The sequence below is a fragment of the Balaenoptera borealis genome (genome assembly GCF_965194805.1).
Source record: "Balaenoptera borealis genome assembly, chromosome: X".
In the NCBI taxonomy this organism is placed as follows: domain Eukaryota; kingdom Metazoa; phylum Chordata; class Mammalia; order Artiodactyla; family Balaenopteridae; genus Balaenoptera; species Balaenoptera borealis.
The window spans coordinates 96,996,277-97,007,238 of NC_138881.1; positions in this window are offsets into that span (position 1 = coordinate 96,996,277).

Sequence of the window (10,962 nt, forward strand, 5' to 3'; positions counted from 1 at the left end):
TTCACATAGTCTAAAAGTATTGCCTGAGAGATCACTTAAAATTACAAAGGAAAAAGCTACCTCTACAAGAGATATCTGTTGGACATCATGTTAACCAAGTGATCAAACTTGACATTTCCAATAATGGGACAAAATTACTTCCTGATGTGATGTAATAAGGAGGATGAAACATCGTCTATGTGGTATTTCTGTCAAAAATGTTCATACTAAATCCAATCATGAAGAAACAATCAGCAAGAGGGAAGAAATATGGGAACATATGTATATGTATAACTGATTCACTTTGTTATAAAGCAGAAACTAACACACCATTGTAAAGCAATTATACTCCAATAAAGATGTTAAAAAAATCAGACTAGTCCAAATTGATAGACAATATGCAAAACAACTGGCCTGGACTCCTCAAAAATGTCAGTCCCATGAAAAACAAATAATAAAAGAAAATGGCTAGGTTTAACTATTCTAGATTGAAGAAGCTAAAGAGGCATGTCAAAACTTCTTTGATTAGATTCTGAATCCAGAAATAAACATCTATAAAGGACAACTGAGGAGACATAGGTATGGATTGTATATTAGACAATAGTATTATATTAAAGTTTTTGAGCATTATTATTATACTCTGGTTATGTATGTCCTTGTTTTTAGAAGATACATGGTGAAGAATTTAGGAGTGAATTGTTATGAAACAGACACCATACTCTCAAAGTAAGCACCAAATACATATGGGTTTGGGGAGACACACACATATAAAGAAAGAGGGAAAAAGAGAGAAATTGCACAAATGTGAAATCATTTTATGTTAATAACTGGTAAATCTAGGTGAGGGGTATGCAGTAGTTCATTATATTATTCTTGCAACTTTTGTGTAGGTTCAATATTTTTCAAGATAAAAAGTTGTGAGGAAAATGTAGGTAGGAGTTATATGTATTCTGCTGATGATCTCACTATCAAGTGGTATATTAAAATGAAAGCAAGTATCAGGCTGAATTCTGCCACACATTAATAATCAGACAAAAAAGAGTCATACAATCTGTTCTTCTGTGCTCTTTGAAGTCCTCATCGTTTATCTCCTTACAAACTTAGACAATACTTTGCACGAAAGATGTAAGTTTTACTTTAGAAATGGATGCACCAATGTTCTGATGGCAGGATCAGCAAGTCTTCTAATTGCATCAGACAAAAGATCCCCATATTAAGTATGGAGGCTGGAGGCAGAGGATTGGTGTCGGTCCAGTGTCTTGGATCTAGTGAGTTTCACTGAAGTTGTTAGCTGGCTGAGCTGGCCAGATCCTTGTTCACAAGGGTTGGAGCTTCCTGTACAACTTTCTAGCCAACTAAAATTTTGAACTATTCTAATATCATCAATAAAAGCTTATTTCTTGTGCTAATTAAAAAACCCTATGTTGTACATTTAGATAGAAATACTTGCAAAACTTGGAGCATATCCTTCGAATGATAACTGTCTACCACAGGAATGTGGATCCCTGAAAAAGAGTACTCCAAATGTTAACTAACTCCATCTGGGTTATACATTAATGTTGACCCACACCCATATTTTTATTACATAATTTACATCAAAGTGTTTTAAATTATGGTCAAAATAATGTAAGCCCAATGCTTTACTTTGGGCAAATAATTATATTCTCTTTTTTAAGTATACTTGTTATCCTTAGTTGTTCATTTATTCATGAATTGATTTGTTGATTTATTTATGAACTTATGAATTCATGAATTCAATATTTAACACACAAAACTGATTTTTTTGTATTTGGTTTTTATGTATTAGATATTGGTTTTTATGTATTAGATATTGTGCTATGTGCTATGTGTTAGATATTAGATATACATATGGTTTTTATGCATTAGATATTGTGCTATGTGTTAAAGACACAAATAGAGATCAGACATAGTACTTGTCATCAAGCTGATGGTAGAAACTGAGATGTATAATGAGCTAAGTTCTATAAAGAAAGAGTTAGGGAATGTTTCACAGAGAAGTTGACCTTTGTTCTGGTTTTTCAAGGACAGGAAGACAGGCAACAGGTGGATAAGGTGATGAAAAGCATTGGGAATAGGAAATTGGATATGCAAAGGTATATCAACCAAAAAGTGTTGTGGAAAATTCACAGAATTGTGAATAGTAGGATGTGATTGGAACAAATGCTGCATAAAAGAAAGTAGGTTAGAAAAATAAATCGAGGTCCAATTGTGATATCCCATTTTCTGTCATTTTAAATCATTTAGATTTGATTTCTAACTCAACCAGTATTTTGCAAACTTGCTTGTTTGTAAAAATCACCTGGCACTTGCAAACAACACGGATTCCTATGCCCCGACCATGGAAATGATGCCTGAGTAAGACTGGAGTGAGTCTTTGATAAGTGTTACTTTTAACAGGCTCCCCACACACGGGGAGATTCATAATATGGTAAGTTTGGTAAATAAAATGCTGAACAAATTTTATCCCATTTTTTTTTCTGTTTGATATATTGAGCTTCCACAAGATATCTCACTTGATAAACAAACAGGAGTCTGCTGATTTATATTTTATTTCTGAAAATCACTGCTTTAGGCAGCAGAAGGGGAATACCATATTTGAATTCATGTTTTAGAAATATAATTGGCAATGGTGTGAAGGATATTATGAATCTGGAAGGACTGAGGCAGAAAGCCAACTTAAGAGCCCTCTACAATAGATCAGGTAGAACGTAATGAGGGCTTCAGTCAGGTCTCAGCAGTGGGGATGAATATGATGGAATGCACTTAGGCTGTACTTAGAAGGTACAATGCACAGAGCTAGTTTTGATTGTAAGTGAGGTGTGAGCAAGGAGATTCTGAGATGACTCCTAGGTTTTAGTTTTGGTGACTAAGTGGATGGTGAATACATTAACTGAGAAAAGAAAAACGGGGTAAAGTGGCAAGTTTGGTATGACAGTTCAATTTGAGGTGACACTAGTATACATAAACAGAATAGGCAGAGTTTTCCCATAGATAATTGAAAATAAAAGTCTGGAGCTCAAGAGAGAGGGGCTGAAAATACGAATTTACTCATCATTCATTTCTAGGGCAAGGGTTTTTAATCCAGGCTTTAGCAGTATATGAAACCTCTGAAATTGTATGTAAATAATATATATATATATACATATCTATATACATTTTTCTGGGGAGATGGACCTAGGTTTCATCTGACTTTTAAAAAGGTCCCTGACCCCCAAACAGATAAAAACTGATCTAGGTAGTAGTTCAAAGTAAGCTTGCATAAAGTCAGTGTCTTTGAGCATTGTTTGCATTTGGGTTATTTTGTCTTCATTTAGGGGGTGTGAGAGCTCCCTTGAATTTTCTCCAAGAATATAATTCCTATTTATAATACACAAATGAGAAATTTAGGTTTTGAATAATGATCTTGTGTATAAAACTCACATTATTAGTATTACAGCTACCAGTAGAATTTCACTAAGGATTTCTCTGTATGTTCCAATTGTATGTAAATAATATATATATATATACATATCTATATACATTTTTCTGGGGAGATGGACCTAGGTTTCATCTGACTTTTAAAAAGGTCCCTGACCCCCAAACAGATAAAAACTGATCTAGGTAGTAGTTCAAAGTAAGCTTGCATAAAGTCAGTGTCTTTGAGCATTGTTTGCATTTGGGTTATTTTGTCTTCATTTAGGGGGTGTGAGAGCTCCCTTGAATTTTCTCCAAGAATATAATTCCTATTTATAATACACAAATGAGAAATTTAGGTTTTGAATAATGATCTTGTGTATAAAACTCACATTATTAGTATTACAGCTACCAGTAGAATTTCACTAAGGATTTCTCTGTATGTTCCAATTGTATGTAAATAATATATATATATATACATATCTATATACATTTTTCTGGGGAGATGGACCTAGGTTTCATCTGACTTTTAAAAAGGTCCCTGACCCCCAAACAGATAAAAACTGATCTAGGTAGTAGTTCAAAGTAAGCTTGCATAAAGTCAGTGTCTTTGAGCATTGTTTGCATTTGGGTTATTTTGTCTTCATTTAGGGGGTGTGAGAGCTCCCTTGAATTTTCTCCAAGAATATAATTCCTATTTATAATACACAAATGAGAAATTTAGGTTTTGAATAATGATCTTGTGTATAAAACTCACATTATTAGTATTACAGCTACCAGTAGAATTTCACTAAGGATTTCTCTGTATGTTCCTTGAATGTCTGAGCTTACTTGGGAGAAGATTTAATGATAAGTCTTATTTGACCCATTCCTCAAGTCACAACAAACTCACTGTTCTAACGTAGTAATTACTCTGAATTTCTAAGAAGAGGTCTGTTGTGGGTAGGCTAACTCATAACTTCAAAGAGAGAATAGAAGAACTTATTACATTCCATATTTTAACATATGAATAAAAATTTGTCCCTGAAAATAAGTTTTCAATCCTCCTTTATGGAAATGGTTTTCTTTTTGGGAGATTTTTATTTTTTTAACCAGCTTTTTTTTTAATCAAGGATGCTATTTATACCATCATCGTATTATAAGTTCATCACAATTTTTTATATGATAGGCTTGAATGAACTTAAAGAATATTTATATCCAATAATAGAAATGGGAATATAATATGATTTCCAATGTTTCAATAAATAACGGAGTGTCAGTTCCTGTTAAGATGGAGTAAACACACTCCACTCTGGCTCCGCCTACTGAAAGCAACTAAAATCCCTGTACAGATTGAATGGAGCAGCTAGCTATCTGGGGCATCTGAAAAGTAAATGTTAGCAAGAAGGAGCTGGGGGAAAAAATCAGAACTAGAAGAATGAGCAATCTGGCTCTGAGTTGCCAATTTTCTTTTCACTTCTGTAGGTCCTGACTTAGACTCAAATATGGCCTTTTCCTGGAATTGCAACAAGTACAGGTAGAAGTTCAAGAGAAGTCTTCTCTTTCTGGTCTGAGTCAGGGGAAGGAGGATGCCTAATGGGCAGAAAGAGGGGCAAATAGCCTCTGTATTTTTCCCCCTCTGGCCTGGCCTGGCCTGCAAACAAGCCCCATTCCTGGTGGTACAACCTTGTGATCGTGGTGCAGCAATAGGCAAATAGGCACCTAAAACTCTGAGGACATAAAATCCTTTTCTATTATTGGAAGAACTGTGGCCCAAAGATTTTGTGGGGAAAGTCTGTTGCTTATTCTCTCTCTCTCTCTACCCTCCTGCCACTTGACCCTAGAAACACAGCCAGATACAGAAGTTTGTGACTAAGCAGAAAGAAAAAACACTCTGGCTTTCTAGTGAGATAACCAAGAGACAGGACCTTTGTGAGATGGACAATATGAGGGAGATCAGGGAGAAGAAGGAACCTGAAAATGGGATTCCATAAAGTTGCCAATGAATTCTGGACTCATATCCAAATTGTTTATGCATCAAATATGACCCTATAGAGCATACCAAAGGTCTCAGACTAGCCCCTGGGTGGTGCACACAGTGGGCAGATCCAAATAATACTGCTAAAGCTTTGGAAACTTAACTTACATTAGAACCACAGCCAAATGAAGGCAAGTTGAAACATGTGGCCTAAATCTAATTGGCTCAATTGACAAGTTAAAAAAATCTCAATAGGATTTTTTAAAGACCCAGAATCGTATAATATTAAAAATGCCCAAAAGACAATTAAAATATGTTCAATATACAAAGACCAGGAAATTCTGACAAATTCTCAAGGGCAAACACAATCAACAGACATTAACCCTGAGATGACCCAAATGTTGTAATTATCCAAAGGAAAAAAACCCAAAACACCTTATAGTAGCTATTATAACCCTGCCTTGTGAAGTAAGGGGAAGTAGTGTTGAAAGGGATAGAAAGAAAGTCTTAGAAGAGAAATATAAGAAAAATACTTACAAATCAAATGTGACTTTTAGAACTGAAAATTATAAGAGAAATTAAAATTTCACCAAACAGAATCACCAAAAATAACTACCCATGGCCCCCCAGAATGGAGAAATAGAGACTTCTGAGAAACTGCTCCTCCATAAAAGCAATGAAGATACTGGCAAAAACTGTCAAAAATCAACATTTTCAGAACCCTGAAAACTAAAGTTTTCCATCAATCCAAGGTGTGTTTATACATGAGAAATGGCTGGATCTTGACTAAAAACAGTGAATTTTGTGGTATTTTAAAATGCCCTTTTTCAACCTTCCCTGTCCTGTGGTAGCTTTGAAAACCAAAATCTTGAAATCATGGTATTTGTGAAAATTAGCAACCTAGAAGTCACCAGAGGGAGAATATCAGGTTTGGAGCTCCCCAGTAGGCCCCATTCCTAGAGAACTGTCACTACTTGACCTGTGTGTCAGCTTGCTGAGACTCCCATTCACAGGAGTCATATTTATCTTACCTGACTCAAAGATTTCTCAGTGCAAACAGCCCTTTCCCTGAGCGCGTGTGTTAAAAAATATCAAAGACAATTGTTTAACATCACAGCTGCCTGAAATGGTGACAAAATTATGTCAAATAAGAGCAGGTAAAAAAGAATTAAAAGAAAACATGGGGGAGTGAGATGACCATTGGGAGCTTTGAAAAAGTCCAAAATATTCTTGGGACTCTAGAAGGCCATGCACATATGCGGGGCTGTGCACATGCCCAAGGAAAACCTCAAAAGGCCCTAATCTCACAACTCTGGCTATGTTGAAGTTCTTCACAAGCAATTAAGTGATGGCTAAGAGAGAGGAGTAAAATGCATGCCTGGTAATTGAAAACATACCCCAACACATGCACACAGAGAGCCACAAAGCAAATGGTGAGATAGTTGTTGTTTCAAACCTTTCAAGGACATGTCTGTCCAATTATTAGATAACCATGGAGCTAAGCAGAGATTTCAGTAGCCACACATGACAAAAATACTAATTTACAGAATTAGTCTAGGAAAGTCACCCAAACTATAAATAAGTAAACAAACACAAACTGCAACAACACTGTATAAGTTTAAGGTATATAATGTGTTGATTTGATACATTTATATATCATATATATGATTGCCACTGTAACATAAGCTAACACTTCCATCACATCATATAATTATCATTTCTTATTTTGTGGTGGGAAAAATTAAGATCTAACCTCTTAGAAACTTTGAAGTTTAGAATACAGTATTGTTGACTCTAAGCACTATGCTGTGCATTGGCTTTCCAGAAATTTATCTTCTAGTTCCAAGTTTGTTCCCTTAAACAACATATTCCCAATGCCTCTACCACACCACACCCCAGCCTCTGGTAACCACCATTCTACTCTGTTTTTAGGAGTTTAGCTTATTTAGATACCACACATGGGTGAAATCATACAGTATTTGTCTTTCTCTGTCTGACTTATCTCACTTAGCTAATGTCCCCAAGGTCCATTCATGTTGTCACAGATGATACAATTTCCTTCTTACTTGTGACTGAATAATATTCCATTGTATATATACCACAACTTCTTTATCCATTCATCCGTTGGGAGACGCAGGCTGTTTTCATAGCTTGGCTATTGTGAATAATGCTGCAATAAACATGGGGATGCATATATCTCTTTAATATCCTGTCTTCACTTACTTTGGATATACACCCAGAATAGAATTACTGGATCATATGATAACTCTATTTTTAGTTTCTTAAGGAAACTCCGTACTGTCCTCCTCCTGTCTTTTTTGATAATAGCCATTTCTAACAGGTATGAAATGATGTCACATTGTAGTTTAGATTTGCATTTCCCTGCTGATTAGTGATGTTGAGCACCTTTTCATGTACATGATCACCATTTGAATACATACTTTGGAAAAATGTCTATTCAGTTATTCTGCCAATTTTTAAATCAGTTTGGTTTTTTTGTTGTTGTTATTGAGTTGTATGAGTTTTTTTTTAATATTTTGGATATCAATCCCTTATGTGACACATGGTTTGCGGATATGTTCTCCTATTCCATAGGTTGACTTTCATTTTGTTGGTTGTTCTTTTGCTGCACATAAACTTTTTAGTCTGATGTAGTCCCACTTGTTGATTTTTGCTTTTGTACTTTTGGTATCAAGTCTAAAAGATCATTGTCCAATCCCATGTCAAGGAGTTTACTCCCTACATTTACTTCAAGCAGTTTGCCAGTATCAGGCCTTACATTTATGTCTTTAATCCATTTTGAGTTAATTTTTGTGAGTAGTGTAAGATAGGGGTCCAGTTTCATTTCTCTGAATGTAGTTATCCCATATTCCCAACAACATTTGTTGAAGAGAGTATCATTTCTCCATTGGCTGTTCTTGGTTCCCTCGTCAAATGGCAGCTGGGTTTATTTCTGGGCTCTATTCTGTTCCCTTGGTCTGTGGGTCTATTTTTATGCCAGTACAGTGTTGTTTTAATTACCATTGCTTTGCAGTATAGTTTAAAATCAGGAAGCATGATGCCTCCAGCTTTCTTCTTCTTTCTTATGATTCTTTGGCTATTTAGGGCCTTTGAAGTTCCATACAAATATTAGGGTTGTTTTTTCTATTTCTGTGGGGGAAAATGCTTTTAGAATTTTGAAAGGGATTGCATTCATTGGATCTATAGATGGCTTTAGGTAGTATGAGCATCTTAACAATATTAATATGCCCAATCCATAAATCCTGGATATCTTTCCATTTGTTATGTCTTCTTCAGTTTCTTTCATCAAGGACTTTTAGATTTCTCTTTTTCTTTTCTTTTTTTAATTGAAGTATAGTTGATTTACAATACTGTGTTAGTTTCAGGTGTACATCAAAGTGATTCAGTTATTTGTCTTCAGATTATATTCTATTATAGTTTATTACAAGATAATGAATATAACTCCCTGTGCTGTACAATTATACTGAATATAACTCCCTGTGCTGTACACTCCTTGTGCTGATACTGAATATAACTCCCTCTGCTGTATAGGTTATTACAAGATACTGAATATAACTCCCTGTGTTGTTCAGATTATATTCTATTATAGGTTATTACAAGATACTGAATATAACTCCCTGTGCTTTCTTTTTTTAATTGAGGTATAGTTGATTTACAATACTGTGTTAGTTTCAGGTGTACATCAAAGTGATTCAGTTATTTGTCTTCAGATTATATTCTATTATATGTTCTTACAAGATACTGAATATAACTCCCTGTGCTGTACAGTAAATCCTTGTTGCTTATCTATTTTATATACAGTAGTTTGTGTCTGTTAATCCAATACTCCTAATTTGTCCCTCCTTCCCTCTCTCTCCCCTTTGGTAACCATAGGTTTTTCCTCTATATCTGTGAGTCTGTTTCTTTTTTGTTATATTCACTAGCTCATTGTAGTTTTTAGATTCCACATATAGTGATATCATACAGTATTTGTCTTTCTCTGACTTATTTCACTTAGCATAATACCTTCCAAGTCCATTTATGTTGTTGAAAATGACAAAATTTCATTCATTTTTATGGATGAGTAGTATTCCATTGTGTGTGTGTGTGTGTGTTACATATACCATTTACATTCCCAACAACAGTGCACTAGGGTTCCCTTTTTTCCACACCCTTTCTAGCATTTACTGTTTATAGACTTTCTGATGATAGCCATTCTGACCAGTGTGATGTGATACCTCCTTGTGGTTTTGATTTGCATTTCTCTAACAATTAGCAATGTTGAACATCTTTTCATGAGTCTCTTAGCCATCTGTATGCCTTCTTTGGGAAAAAATGTGTATTTAGGTCTTCTGCTCATTTTTTGATTGTTTTTTTTTTTATATTGAGTTGTATGAGCTGTTTGTATATTTTGGATATTAACCCCTTGTTGGTCGCATCAAAGGCAGATATTTTCTCCCATTACATAAGTTGTCTTTTCATTTTATTGATGGTTTCCTTTGCTGTGCAAAAGCTTTTAATTTTGATTAGGTCCCATTTTTTCATTTTTGCTTTTATTTCTTTTGCCTTGGGAGAATGATTTAAGAAAATATTGCCATGATTTATGTCAGAGAATGTTTTGTCTATGTTCTCTTCTAGGAGTTTTATTGTATCATGTTTATATTTAGGCCTTTAATCCATTTTGAGTTTATTTTTGTATATGGTGTGAGGGAGTGTTCTAATTTCATTGATTTACATGTAGCTGTCCAGCTTTCCCAACACAACTTGTTGAAGAGACTGTCTTTTCTCCACTGTATATACTTGCCTCCTTTGTCAGAGATTGACTGTAGGTGCATGGGTTTATTTTTGGGCTCTCTATTCTGTTCCATTGATCTCTATGTCTGTTTTTGTCTCAGTACCACACTGTTTTGATTACTGTACCTTTGTAGTATAGTCTGAAGTCTGGAAGGGTCATGCTTCCAGCTTTGCTCTTTTTCCTCAGGTGCTTTGCCAATTCTGGGCCTTTTGTGGCTCCATGTAAATTTTAGGTTTATTTGTTATAGTTCTGTGAAAAATTTCATGGGTATTTTGATAGGGATTGCATTAAATCTGCAGATTGCTTTGGGTAGTGTGGCCATTTTAAAAATATTAATTCTTCCAATCCAAGAGCATGGGATATCTCTCCATTTCGTGAATCATCTTCAATTTCCTTTATCAATGTTTTATAGTTTTCAGTGACTAGGTCTTTCACCTCCTTGGTTAATTTTATTCCCAGTTATTTTTTGATGTGATTTTTTTTTTTTTACTTTCTGATATTTCATTAACAGTGTAAAGAAATGCAACAGATTTCTGTATATTAATCTTGTATCCTGCTACCATGCTGAATTCATTTATTAGTTCTAATAGTTTTTGTATGGAGAATTTAGGGTTCTCTATGTAGAGTATCATGTCATCTGCAAATAGTTTTACCTCTTCCCTTCCAACTTGGATACATTTTATTTCTTTTTCTTGTCTGATTGCTGTGGCTAGGACTTCCAAGGACTTGTAGATTTCATTGTACAGATTTTCTACTTCCTTGGTTAAATTTATTTCTAAGTATTTTATTGTTTTTGATTCTGTTGTTTATGGCATAG